Genomic DNA, 10,996 nt, shown 5'->3' with positions numbered 1-10,996 from the left:
CTGTCGTCATTTAATGAACAGCTCCCGAGAGCATTCGACAAGTATTTCCGAACAGGAGAGCTGCTTGAGTCTGCGATTCAAGCCGCCCGAGAAATATACGAGGGGCTGTGAAGCACCTTTATTGCAGTCGGTGTTTGAGACTGCTGCACGAGACCCCGGGTGAATTTTCGATGGTGTAGCCTTCAATGGCGTCAATAATATTTTCAAGTCATGCAAATTGACTCAATCAGCTTGACTGAAAGTAAGACAAACGCCTACTTAATAACTCATTTATTTCTCAGTTTGACAAACCGACCGCATAATCTGTTTTTCCAAAGACTGGTGTGATCGAATTCCTTCTCTTATGTAACGCCATATAATTCCTTGTGTAACTTGCACATATAGCTAGGCATTTAAATGTTGGCTTAAACATGTCCAAATATGGGTAAAAAGTGGCTTTTCACTCTCCCTCAATAATAAATAATACAAATGTGCCGAGATGACCCAGTGAAAAGACAACGGTTGACAGGGATTTATGGTGATTTAAATGTAATTAACCAATAGTGCCTATAGGTGTCAAATGTACATTAAATGGGGTGACGGATATGGATAAATGCTTCTGAGGTATTTTTGAGGAAAATTGCAGTGACTTTTAACTGTTTACTTGTTTATAAAGAAATAATATACGCCTCGTTTCTCTTTAAACTAACCCGTTCCAATATATATATTTTTCCATCTGGTTTGAGAATACCATTCAGCTGACTGAGGATGAGGAAATTACGCATGGGATCCATGAAGATAAATACAATTACACTGAAATGTTTTGTATTTTTTTCTGTGGCCATTACTAAAAGAAAACGTTGTCAATGTCATACTTTAACTTTTGTAGGCTACGTCAAATGCTTTAAAACGTTATACACATAAAGCCAGTCGCGCGCAATGAGCGAATCAGTTGGCACGGATGCCAGTTGTAAGCGCAAACTATTTCTGCAGAGATTCTTATACATATCCCAGTTTAACGGGCAGCCTTTTCTGGTTACTTTGTAAGAGCTTTCCAAATAGTACTTTGGGCATCATCGGTGCTGTTTTATGGCACTGTGCAATTAACCATCTACCATCTGATTATGAACTTGATTTAAGGCTGTGGTGCGCGCGGGTTATGTGCTCATCAGCTGTGGAATTTACATGCGCAGCCAGTCGGTTCCTTTCCACCCAGCCTGATTACACATTATCTATGGATCATTCATAAAGGGGATAAGTTCAACGCCACTGACAGCCACGATTTGTACGGTATACATTTAATGACCCCATAATGTATTTTCAACCCCACGACATTGTATGCATCAGCAACGAGAGGAGGGACTCGAGAGGGGACACGCATTTTAAATAGGAGTCGAAGAAAGACATACAAGTATCTACACGGTTTTGTCCTATTAACTAACAAGTCGTAACCTTGTAAGGTTTTCATTGTTTCTACTGGCAGAGGTGCGCAGAGCGCACATTGACACGACGCGCCGCATTCCCAAAATATAAATGCAGCATTCAACTTCAAGTAGGCTAGTGTAAATGAACCTGTGTAGATCGGGAGGCTTAGTGTGATGTATAATCGTCACGTTGTGTGTAATTTCTTCGATGAAAGAGACGAGGTGGATAGCCTAATTATCTCACTTCTGTCTCACCTGTAAAATCCAACAGACTAGGCATTCAAACCTTACACGCCCAATCAGAGGGGAGTACAAGCTGTAAATTACACAAATAACGGACAGACAATCATGAAAATATGAAAAGGGATGCGACGCTTACCTTCGATTAGAATGAGCTGAGAAAGTAGTTGATTTGTTCCGATAGAGAGACGAGCCAGATCGCTTCCTTCAGACTCGCGTCTTGCTGCGCTCCGCTCCGGCCGTGGGGAAGACACGCCTCCTGTTGGTCGAAAAAACACACTGCTTAAAGCAACAGGGGACCTGCACAACGACCGATGGATGGACCCGACCCAGCGCCCGGTGGATCTCCAAGTCGAGGTGAGGTGGGGAGACCTGTAGCATGGGGAACAGGGGCCGGGGCAGGGTGGACTTTACGCATGTCTTATAGTCGCTTTAGTGGCGAATTCATCAATGAACGGATTTTTTAATCCATACCACTGAATTCAACTTCTATGCAAAACGGTGTGTGAGGATTTATTTGAGCTTTAATTGATCAAATGGAAAAACAATACGAGGATGGTGCGGGACAAAATGTCAAGACTCTGGGAGTGCCATATAGGAAAAGTGTCGTGGGAGTGACACAGAAAGTTATGTGGATGAAACGATAATTACCTGGTGCAATGTTTTAAAAACTATAATAATACGTGATTAATAGCAGGACATTAAGGTCAGTATAAGATCAACAAGTTGTGATGGAATCTAGCTCATTGCCTGTATGCATCAACTATATGACGCTGTTTATGCTTGCTGTGAAAACAGTGCCTCAGTCTCATATTCTGGTAGATCGGAGAGAGAGTAAATGAGGGTTGCAACAACCCCCGGGCTATCAGACGGAAATGACTGCTATTTCTCCCTCTGTCAGTGAAGTACAAAGCGTACAATTTACCGCGGCGACGGAGCGCATCCATGCCCCAACGCTGACACAGCGCAGGGGCGCACAGGGCGAGAGCTGCGTCGGGATGGGAAAAACGTGATCTGAGGCCACTGAGTGCTGCCGAAATGAAAGGAATCTTTGATTCCCCACTCCCCAGCGCGCAGCATAAAAGTTGGATTGTGGAGGACTAAAATAAATAGTCAATGACAGCCCTGTGATCTGGTAACAAACCCCACCACTCTCACCCATGAGGAGCTGCAGAGGCACTAACCCTCCGGGTGTGTGTGTGTGTGTGTGTGTGTGTGTGTGTGTGTGTGTGTGCGTGTGTGTACAGTGGTGTAAAGTACTTAACTTAAGTACTAATTAAGTCGTTTTTTGAGGTTTCTGTATTGTATTTATATTTTTGACTACTTTTCCTTTTACTTCACTACATTCCTAAAGAAACAAAGAAAAAAAATCCCTGACTCCCAAAAGTATTAATTTAATTATTATTATTATATATTTTTTAACCTTTATTTAACTAGGCAAGCCAGTTAAGAACAAGTTCTTATTTACAATAATGGCCTACTTGTGTCATTTTCTATTAAGCTATATTGACTTTTACTCAAGTATGACAATTGGGTACTTTTGCCACCACTGTGGTTTGTGTGTGTGTGTGTGTGTGTGTGTGTGTGTGTGTGCGCGCGCGCGTGTCAGACCAGTGGCTCTTTGCCTCACTCCTCTCTCCTTAATTACGGCCTGTCTTCCATGTCGAGAGGAAATTCATTATTCACCTAATCTGCCTGAGGAAATAATATACAACATAACACACAATCAGCAAAATACACCCAACTACCTAACGACACAAACCGATTAACACACATGAAGTGCAACTCCCATGTCACCAAAAACACATACAGATGGTGCCGATAGAGATGGCAGCTTCACTTCTAGTCCTTAGGAAACTGTGCAGTATTTCATTTTTTAATGTATTATTTCTTACATTGTTAGCCCAGAAAACCTTAAGTGTTATTACATACAGCTGGGAAGAACTATTGGATATCAGAAAGACGTCAACTTACCAGCACAACCAGCATTACGACCAGGAATACAACTTTCCCAAAGCGGATCCTTTGTCTGCACCTCCCAGGGCATTTGAACTGATTCCAGAGGCCAAACCAAAACAACGCCGCCGGAGGACAGGATGGGCTCCTAGTGAGGCTTCGGATGCACGCACAACACCCACCGTTTATGAGTATATTACTCGCTAATGTCCAGTCCCAAAGCCGAAGAAATCAGGGCAAGAGCTGCTTTCCAAAGAGATATCCGGGATTGTAACATACTCTGTTTCACGGAAACATGGCTAGCTTGGGACATGCTGTTGGTGTCAGTACAGCCAACAGGATTTTCAGTGCATCGAGCCGACAGGAATAAACATCTCTCCGGTAAGAAGAAGGGCGGGGGTGTATGTTTCATGATTAACGACTCATGGTGTAATCACAACAACATACAGGAACTTAAGTCCTTTTGTTCACCTGACCTAGAATTCCTCACAATCAAATGCCGACCGTATTATCTCACAAGAGAACTTTCCTTGGTTATCGTCACAGCTGTGTATATCCCCCAGCAAACGGATACCATGACAGCCATCAAGGAACTTCACAGGAGCTTATGCAAACAAGCGAGCAACACGCTCAACAATTGCTACTGTAACTTCCACGATGCATACAAGGCCCTCCCCCGTCCTCCTTCTGGCAAATCTGACCATGACTCCATCTTGTTGCTCCCCTCCTATAGGCAGAAACTTAAACAAGAAGCGCCCATGCTTAGGTCTATCCAACGCTGGTCTGACCAATCGGATTCCACAATTCAAGATTTCTTCGATCACATGGACTGGGATATGTTCCGGGTAGCCTCAGAGAACAACATTGACATATACGCTGACTCGGTGAGCAAGTTTATAAGGAAGTGTATAGGAGATGTTGTACCCACTGTGACTATTAAAACATTCCCTAACCAGAAACCGTGGATTGATGGCAGCATTCGCGCAAAACTGAAAGTACTTACCATCGCATTTAATCATGGCAAGGCAACTGGGAATATGGCTGAATACAAACAGTGTAGTTATTCCCTCCATAAGGCAATCAAACAAGCAAAGTGTCAGTATAGAGACAAAGTGGAGTCGCAATTCAACGGCTCAAACACAAGACGTATGTGGCAGGGTCTACAGACAATCACGGATTACAAAAAGAAAACCAGCCCCGTCGCGGACATCGACGTCTAAGCACACAGCCAAGACAACGCAGGAGTGGCTTCAGGGCAAGTCTCTGAATGCCTTTGAGTGGCCCAGCCAGAGCCCAGACTTGAACCCGATCGAACATCTCTTGAAAGACCTGAAAATAGCTGTGCATTGATGCTCCCCATCCAACCTGACAGAGCTTGAGAGGATCTGCAGAGAAGAAAGAAACTCCCCAAATCAGGTGTGCCAAGCTTGTAGTGTCAAACCCCAGAAGACTCAAGGCTGTAATCGCTGCCAAATGTGCTTCAACAAAGTACTGATTAAATGGTCTGTGATATTTCAGTTTTCATTTTTTATACATTTGCAAACATTTCTAAAAACCTGTTTTTGCTTTGTCATTATTGGGTATTGTGTGTAGATTGATGAGGGAAAGAAATTATGTAATACATTTTAGAATAAGGCTGTAACGTAACAAAATGTGGAAAAAGTCAAGGGGTCTGAATACTTTCCGAATGCACTGTAAACAGGGTGGGACATCATGCCAATCCATCCACCAGGGAGGGTGACGACCACTGAAACGCACACGCCTTCTCTTTCCCTTTCTTACAATAGTTGATATACTGTATGTACTGTTAATCTCTGACTCTATCCTACTCTTCCTCTCTCCTGATAGAGGTAAGAGGCTTGAACCTGACACGGACACCACTGGGCCATTTCAACATATTTTTCAGTTTTCAGCTTCTGCCATCCAAGTGCCCTCATGCCATGCTATACCAACCCAATTTCTGCCTACCCATGGCATAGCTGTAATAGATAGGCCTGATACTTTACCCTTCATATTAATACCATTCAATACAAACAGCATAGGGTCATAAGCAGTTTCATAAATACCATTTTCCATTACTCATCCTCCGAGCATTGTGAGAATGATTGCTTTTAGCACATGCATGTTATTGTTGCTAGATTGCACAGCTCACTGCCAATAGTGATTCAGAGAGGTTTCTTCCTTTTATGTTGGATCATGACAGATATGTGTCCATACCTGTGATAACATCATCAGATGCTTCAGATATAAGCAATCTCAATGACTAAAGACACAAACGACGTTGGAGAGCTCATCTCCTGAGTCTCAGTGGTGGCTCTCCATTGTCCAAATGAAAATGAAGGTTGAAAACTTACCCAGAGGGCAAAGTGAAATGACATAATCACAATCAACTACAACCAACCAGAACTGGTTATAACCTGGTTATAATGAAGTCATTTCAACCAGTTTTGTCTGCAGTGTATAAAACACAATAAGCTGATGTCCACCGAATCTTTTCACACCACTGACCATACCTTCTCTTTATTTCCATGGAAACACCTGGTCACCTGCTGTTACTGATAAATGGCGAAGAACACAACTTTGTAGAAGAATTGGCAGAATTGGCAAGTCTGGTTTGGTTTTTATTGATTCTTCATAAATTCTAAACAAAATGTTTATATGAAATACATGCACTGAATAATCATATCCAACTACACTATAATAGGCAAAATAATTAGCTTAATATGTCACAGTCAGTGGCTTTCCACTGACTGATTATTGAGAGTGCTGATCAATAGATGTGACTCATCTCACTGGTCACCTGGATAATATACAACTCCTATTAGCACAAGCCCAATACACAACATTTGGTGATGCGTTTCATGATAAATTAGCAAATTAGTGCTGTTTTCAGCCTCTATATTACTGTATCTCCCTCCTCCTCTCTCTCTCTCTCTCTCTCTCTCTCTCTGACAGTCACTGTACAAACACACACACACACACACACACACACACACACACACACACACACACACACACACACACACACACACACACACACACACACACACACACACACACACACACACACACACACACACAACACCACAGCAGCAGGTCATGGTGAAGTTTTAATGGCTTCTAATTGCGTTTTGCTGTTTTAGATCCTTTTAGTTTTTCAGCACCTCTCTACTGTCAGAACACAGCACTGTCACAGAAGCAGACAGAGCAGAGGAAAGGTAAATAAGGAGGAAAGGAGGGGATTGTTGAAGACTTTACTTTAGTTACTTGCATTCTTGTGTTGAGTAAGGTATTCATTAGAATTTCGAATACCTCTTGAAGATGTGTTTTTTTTTACAGTGCTGCTACAGAGAAGAATGCTCAGTGACCATACACACAAGTATAATTACAGTACATCAGCTATGTAAGATAACACATTGCCTGTCTTATTTTACTCTACAAACTCGAAGAGGATGGAAAGTCATTATTAATAACGATTTCATTCTAAGTCATCTGCAAAACAGAATTGGAGGTTGAGGGGTGAATAAAGTCATTTTATTCAAGTAGTGTAGTGTGATACCTCAGGGTGTAAGGCAGTAGTCTAAACTAAAGCCCTTTACTGTAGTGTGATACCTCAGGGTGTAAGGCAGTAGACTAACACTAAAGCCCTTTACTGTAGTGTGATACCTCAGGGTCTGAGGCAGTAGTCTAAACTAAAGCCCTTTACTGTAGAGTGATACCTCAGGGTCTAAGGCAGTAGACAAACACTAAAGCCCTTTACTGTAGTGTGATACCTCAGGGTCTGAGGCAGTAGTCTAAATTAAAGCCCTTTACTGTAGTGTGATACCTTAGGGTCTGAGGCAGTAGACTAACATTAAAGCCCTTTACTGTAGAGTGATACCTCAGGGTCTGAGGCAGTAGTCTAAACTAAAGCCCTTTACTGTAGAGTGATACCTCAGGGTCTGAGGCAGTAGTCTAAACTAAAGCCCTTTACTGTAGAGTGATACCTCAGGGTCTGAGGCAGTAGTCTAAACTAAAGCCCTTTACTGTAGTGTGATACCTCAGGGTCTGAGGCAGAAGTCTAAACTAAAGCCCTTTAATGTAGAGTGATACCTCAGGGTGTAAGGCAGTAGTCTAAACTAGAGCCCTTTACTGTAGAGTGATACCTCAGGGTCTGAGGCAGTAGTCTAAACTAGAGCCCTTTACTGTAGAGTGATACCTCAGGGTCTGAGGCAGTAGTCTAAACTAAAGCCCTTTACTGTACTGTGATACCTCAGGGTCTGAGGCAGTAGTCTAAACTAAAGCCCTTTACTGTAGAGTGATACCTCAGGGTCTAAGGCAGTAGTCTAAACTAAAGCCCTTTACTGTAGTGTGATACCTCAGGGTCTGAGGCAGTAGTCTAAACTAAAGCCCTTTACTGTAGTGTGATACCTCAGGGTCTGAGGCAGTAGTCTAAACTAAAGCCCTTTACTGTAGAGTGATACCTCAGGGTGTAAGGCAGTAGTCTAAACTAGAGCCCTTTACTGTAGAGTGATACCTCAGGGTCTGAGGCAGTAGTCTAAACTAAAGCCCTTTACTGTAGTGTGATACCTCAGGGTCTGAGGCAGTAGTCTAAACTAAAGCCCTTTACTGTAGAGTGATACCTTAGGGTGTAAGGCAGTAGTCTAAACTAGAGCCCTTTACTGTAGAGTGATACCTCAGGGTCTGAGGCAGTAGTCTAAACTAAAGCCTTTTACTGTGGTGTGATACCTCAGGGTCTGAGGCAGTAGTCTAAACTAAAGCCCTTTACTGTAGAGTGATACCTCAGGGTCTAAGGCAGTAGTCTAAACTAAAGCCCTTTACTGTAGTGTGATACCTCAGGGTCTGAGGCAGTAGTCTAAACTAAAGCCCTTTACTGTAGTGTGATACCTCAGGGTCTGAGGCAGTAGTCTAAATTAAAGCCCTTTACTGTAGTGTGATACCTCAGGGTCTGAGGCAGTAGTCTAAACTAAAGCCCTTTACTGTAGAGTGATACCTCAGGGTGTAAGTCAGTAGTCTAAACTAGAGCCCTTTACAGTAGTGTGATACCTTAGGGTCTGAGGCAGTAGTCTAAACTACAGCCCTTTACTGTAGTGTGATACCTCAGGGTCTGAGGCAGTAGTCTAAACTAAAGCCCTTTACTGTAGAGTGATACCTCAGGGTCTAAGGCAGTAGTCTAAACTAAAGCCCTTTACTGTAGTGTGATACCTCAGGGTCTGAGGCAGTAGTCTAAACTAAAGCCCTTTACTGTAGAGTGATACCTCAGGGTGTAAGGCAGTAGTCTAAACTAGAGCCCTTTACTGTAGAGTGATACCTCAGGGTCTGAGGCAGTAGTCTAAACTAAAGCCCTTTACTGTAGTGTGATACCTCAGGGTCTGAGGCAGTAGTCTAAACTAAAGCCCTTTACTGTAAAGTGATACCTCAGGGTCTAAGGCAGTAGTCTAAACTAAAGCCCTTTACTGTAGTGTGATACCTCAGGGTCTGAGGCAGTAGTCTAAACTACAGCCCTTTACTGTAGTGTGATACCTCAGGGTCTGAGGCAGTAGTCTAAACTAGAGCCCTTTACTGTAGAGTGATACCTCAGGGTCTGAGGCAGTTGTCTAAACTAAAGCCCTTTACTGTAGTGTGATACCTCAGGGTCTGAGGCAGTAGTCTAAACTAAAGCCCTTTACTGTAGAGTGATACCTCAGGGTCTGAGGCAGTAGTCTAAACTAAAGCCCTTTACTGTAGAGTGATACCTCAGGGTGTAAGGCAGTAGTCTAAACTAAAGCCCTTTACTGTAGTGTGATACCTCAGGGTCTGAGGCAGTAGTCTAAACTAAAGCCCTTTACTGTAGAGTGATACCTCAGGGTCTGAGGCAGTAGTCTAAACTAAAGCCCTTTACTGTAGAGTGATACCTCAGGGTGTAAGGCAGTAGTCTAAACTACAGCCCTTTACTGTAGAGTGATACCTCAGGGTGTAAGGCAGTAGTCTAAACTAGAGCCCTTTGCTGTAGAGTGATACCTCAGGGTCTGAGGCAGTAGTCTAAACTAAAGCCCTTTACTGTAGTGTGATACCTCAGGGTCTGAGGCAGTAGTCTAAACTAAAGCCCTTTACTGTAGAGTGATTCCTCAGGGTGTAAGGCAGTAGTCTAAACTAGAGCCCTTTACTGTAGAGTGATACCTCAGGGTCTGAGGCAGTAGTCTAAACTAAAGCCTTTTACTGTGGTGTGATACCTCAGGGTCTGAGGCAGTAGTCTAAACTAAAGCCCTTTACTGTAGAGTGACACCTCAGGGTGTAAGGCAGTAGACAAACACTAAAGCCCTTTACTGTAGTGTGATACCTCAGGGTCTGAGGCAGTAGTCTAAATTAAAGCCCTTTACTGTAGTGTGATACCTCAGGGTCTAAGGCAGTAGTCTAAACTAAAGCCCTTTACTGTAGTGTGATACCTCAGGGTCTGAGGCAGTAGTCTAAACTAAAGCCCTTTACTGTAGTGTGATACCTCAGGGTCTGAGGCAGTAGTCTAAACTAAAGCCCTTTACTGTAGAGTGATACCTCAGGGTGTAAGGCAGTAGTCTAAACTAGAGCCCTTTACTGTAGAGTGATACCTCAGGGTCTGAGGCAGTAGTCTAAACTAAAGCCCTTTACTGTAGTGTGATACCTCAGGGTCTGAGGCAGTAGTCTAAACTAAAGCCCTTTACTGTAGAGTGATACCTCAGGGTGTAAGGCAGTAGTCTAAACTAGAGCCCTTTACTGTAGAGTGATACCTCAGGGTCTGAGGCAGTAGTCTAAACTAAAGCCTTTTACTGTGGTGTGATACCTCAGGGTCTGAGGCAGTAGTCTAAACTAAAGCCCTTTACTGTAGAGTGATACCTCAGGGTGTAAGGCAGTAGTCTAAACTAAAGCCCTTTACTGTAGTGTGATACCTCAGGGTCTGAGGCAGTAGTCTAAACTAGAGCCCTTTACTGTAGTGTGATACCTCAGGGTCTGAGGCAGTAGTCTAAACTAGAGCCCTTTACTGTAGTGTGATACCTTAGGGTCTGAGGCAGTAGTCTAAACTACAGCCCTTTACTGTAGAGTGATACCTCAGGGTCTGAGGCAGTAGTCCAAACTAGAGCCCTTACTGGAACAGTCACACCATAGAGATCAGATGAAGAGGAAGTCGACTCAGAGAAGACGAAGAGTGTATGTAAATGATTTATTACTCAGACTCTCCAAGTGGCAAAGTGATCTGAACAGAGACACGTTTCTATAAAGCAGGTAGCTTAACCTCCTGGTATTAATATTGAATACATATTTGCTTCTCCAGTATTCTCTAAGATGTTTTTCTTGATGTTGGCGGTGTATATTCGGTGTACACCTCTGCTGTTTTCAACCAAGATCTCAGCGATCACTGCCTCATTGCCTGCACCCGTAATGGG

The 10,996-nt window shown here is 43.2% G+C and overlaps 1 protein-coding gene across 1 annotated transcript in view; it reads right to left on the bottom strand.

Moving 5' to 3' along the window:
* LOC115165690 (glutamate receptor ionotropic, kainate 2) overlaps positions 1–1,882 on the bottom strand; it is a 266,263-nt gene extending 264,381 nt beyond the window's left edge. Inside the window, exon 1 of the mRNA XM_029718979.1 lies at positions 1,783–1,882. The gene's annotated coding sequence lies outside the window, so the exon portion shown is untranslated. The remainder of the gene's footprint in view (positions 1–1,782) is intronic.
* Positions 1,883–10,996: the final 9,114 nt, after the last annotated feature.

This window comes from Salmo trutta, chromosome 3 (genome assembly GCF_901001165.1).
Source record: "Salmo trutta chromosome 3, fSalTru1.1, whole genome shotgun sequence".
NCBI lineage: Eukaryota > Metazoa > Chordata > Actinopteri > Salmoniformes > Salmonidae > Salmo > Salmo trutta.
This window is presented reverse-complemented; position numbering and strand designations above follow the sequence as displayed.